Raw genomic sequence first — 3,461 nt, 5'->3', positions numbered from 1 at the left:
AAAAAAAGATTGCTGGGACAATCAGGAAGTTCTTGCACTCTCCAAATGTAGCAATGCCAGTATCTTTCGAAGCATAAATGCCATATTGGACAATTCTCTGGATTTCAGTACAGTCTGCATGACACCGGTAAATCAAGGGATGCCTGATCATTTACCAAACTTCAAGGACTCTGAAGAAACACTTACAAGCAAGTTGCTTTTCCCCACCTCTGCACAAGAATCTTCTCGTGGCCTCCCAGATGTAAATGACATGTACCTTGGCCTACAGTACCTCAGCTTGATGGACTGGGACTGACCCTGGAGCCCAGAGCAGCACACATTCCGTACTGAGCATGTTGCATAACCCACTGGGAAATGTCCTAGGAAAAGCCCCCACTAGCTTTCTGCCTTTGGATCCCCTTGGGTCTAACTTGGACAAGTTTCCAATACCACCCTCAGTAAGAGGATCTCCCTTGAACACCTGACTCATCCTGGATTCCCATGCTAGCAGCCCCTCTGACTTAGACACAAGTGGCTTCAGCTCTGGATCAGATCACCTCTCAGATGTGATTTCAAGCCTTCACATTTCTCCCCCTCTGCCCTTCCTGTTTCTGACAGGGAGTGGTCCAAGAGACTCCTTAAAGATGGGGGTTGGGTCCTGTACAGACCAAGAGCAAGCTGCTCTTGCTGCAGTCACACCCTCCCCAACTAGTTCTTCAAAGAGATGGCCAGGAGCATCCATGAGGCCATCCTGGGACCTCCTCGAAGCTCTCAAGGATCCCTTCAGCATAGAGGAGGCCATACTGCATCTGCAAGCTGCAGCTGTGAATGAAGCCACCTGCACCTGGAGTGGCCAGCTTCTTCCCTGTAAATATAACAATCCCATCTACTCTTAGGAGGTGTTCCTTGGGATATTACAGAAGCTAGATTAGTTAACACCTTCCATGTTTTTGGTTCTCTGAGTATGGAGTGGCCTGATAGGGATGGCAAGCACAACCAGTGTCCTCCCAAAGGATATGTATATCTGGTCTTCGACTTGAGAAGTCTGTCAGGACCCTGCTTCAGGCTTGCTCTCATGAACCACTGAGCCAAGAAGGTCTGAGTTAACATTATTTCAAAATGCCTAGCCAAAGGTACAGGTGATCCCCTGGGTCTTGGTTGACAGCAACTTTGTCTGCAGCCCTTCTCAGAAGCTGGACCCTAGCAGGACAGTGTTTCTTAGTGCCCTGCATGGGATGCTTAATACTGAGGCTCTGGCTGCCATGTTGAATGACCTATTTGGTGGAATGGTGTATGCTGGGATTGACACAGATAAGCACAAGTATCCCATTGGGTCTGGACGTGATACTTTCAATAATCAATATAGTTACCTGAAAGCAGTCAGTGCTGCTTTTGTGGATATCAAAACCATCAAGTTCACCAAGAAGGTTCAGATTGACCCCTATCTAGAAGATTCTCTGTGTCACAGCTGCAGTTCTCAGACTGGACCCTTCTTCTGTCAAGATCAGGTCTCTTCAAGTATTTCTGCCAGAGCTGTTGGCACAGGTGGCATAGCATGGAAGGCCTGCACCACCATAGCCCTCTGATGAGAAACCAGAGGAATCAAGACTCTAGCTACCCGAGAGCAGCAGGCAGTGTGCAGTGGCTGGTAGCACTTGAGGTTTGCAGTTCAGGCAGCAACTACCCTGCCATTGGTAACCAGGGAGCTGGCTTCCCGAGGACAAGGGCAAAATCATGGTCACCTTTGTAATTACTGAATTTGTTTTTGATTCTGCACTAATTAATGCACAATGAGTTTTGTCAAGCAAGAATCTTGTTTAGGCTCACCCTCCAAGCAACTCTGTAGATTTCCCAGATTTTTAGCTTCTCATTTTTCAGATGAAAAGCAAAAAAACCCACCTATTTCCAGAAGGTATTGACATGGATGCCTACATCTAGGTTTATTTATTAAAGTGCTTTTTTTACATTCTATGCAATACTGATGGTGATGATGTGCAGGTCTCATTGGTTTCATTCTTGCAGTTGCAATACAGTGCCTTTCCATTTCTTTAACCCCCACCTGAACTGCATGTATTAAGTGTTCAGGTGGTGTTTCTTACTGTAAACAAGGAGACTTTACTCTTCATTTAAACCAAAATCATACTTCATATTTTACACTCTAGGGTTTTTACCTGTTCCTTTTTACACTACTTAAAATAGATTTTAAGTCATTTGGAACAAGAGAATTTTTTTTCTTTGCTGGCAGGTTTTAAAATTATAGCAAATTTGTGATTGGGAGACTGCTGGTCACTGTTTTTTCACAGTTGCAATCAAAGCATTTGCAACCAAGAAAAAAAATATTTTATTTGAAAATGGATTGGAAAAAAGGTGTTTAAGCAGCTGCTCTATATAGTTTCAAATGGTTTATTTTACCTTCTTAAGTTGCACTTATGTGGGTATGAGGGTTGATAGAAGTTTTTAATCATAGTCACAGGACTTTTTTGTAACTGAGCTTAAAAAAGGGGGGTTGCTTTTTTGGTGGGAGCAGATGAAGGCTCATAGGAGCCTTTTCTCTTAGAGGGGGCAAGTAACCTTCCTTTTCATCTTTCATTTGAGAAATGTATGAATCAACAGTTGAAGTTGACTGAAAATGCTACTGCAATTGGAAAACTTGACTTTTCTTTCCATTTTTTAAAATACTACTTGCCCCTCTTAGGGAAGCTGTGTGCCAAGAACCAGTGTCATAACCCCCTCCTCTCTCCTGAGTTGATATTGCATTGTTGCATATCCCAGCTACTCTGCAGGTTTAATGAAGCTGTTAGTGAAGTCTCTACCTCATTGTACTATATGCAGACAAGACAGTACTCTCCTACAGGTTTGTGGAGTAAGCTATGGTGTAGCTGTTTTGGCATATAATAAACACATTACAGCAGAAAATAAAATAAAATAAAATGCTGCATAAAGCCAAATAAATTGACTTTAAAATTGACTTTTCTAGATTTTCACCAATATCTATATCTTTGTGCTGTTATAATGAAAACATTTCATTTGTAAATGAGAGTGTACATTTAGAAATAAAACAAAAATATGAAAAAATACTTTCAAGCAGTGTATTTCAAAAATATTATGACTACTAAAGATATTGCTAAAATAAACATGGAACTACATTGTCCCTTAAGCATTCTGATTTTATTTCCTACCTCTTCACCCTCGCTAGTGAGATCACTACATCACATGGTAGTTCTACTTTTAATTTCTTGAAAAGCATCCACAAAGATTTCCATAATGTCTATACTGATTTGCATTCCTCCTAACAATATGCAATGCTTGCCTTTTCTCCACACTCAATAACATTTTATTTTTTTTAATGTTTTACTTTTTAGAAAAAGAAAATAAAATGATTAAAAAGAAAAAAACAGGGCTGGGGAGATGGCTCAGTAGAATAAGTGCTTCCCTGGCAAGCACAAGGGCCTGAGTTCAATCCCAGGTTCCATTGAAAGAAA

General features: G+C 41.4%; 1 pseudogene; it reads left to right on the top strand.

Annotated features, from left to right (window-relative positions):
* The window catches only part of LOC105743157, a 20,008-nt pseudogene extending 18,279 nt beyond the window's left edge, over positions 1-1,729 (top strand).
* Positions 1,730-3,461: the final 1,732 nt, after the last annotated feature.

The sequence above is a fragment of the Octodon degus genome, unplaced genomic scaffold (genome assembly GCF_000260255.1).
Source record: "Octodon degus isolate 3935 unplaced genomic scaffold, OctDeg1.0 scaffold00103, whole genome shotgun sequence".
Classification (NCBI taxonomy): Eukaryota; Metazoa; Chordata; class Mammalia; order Rodentia; family Octodontidae; genus Octodon; species Octodon degus.
Note: the sequence above shows the minus strand (reverse complement) of the source record. Positions and strands in the feature narration are given on the sequence as shown.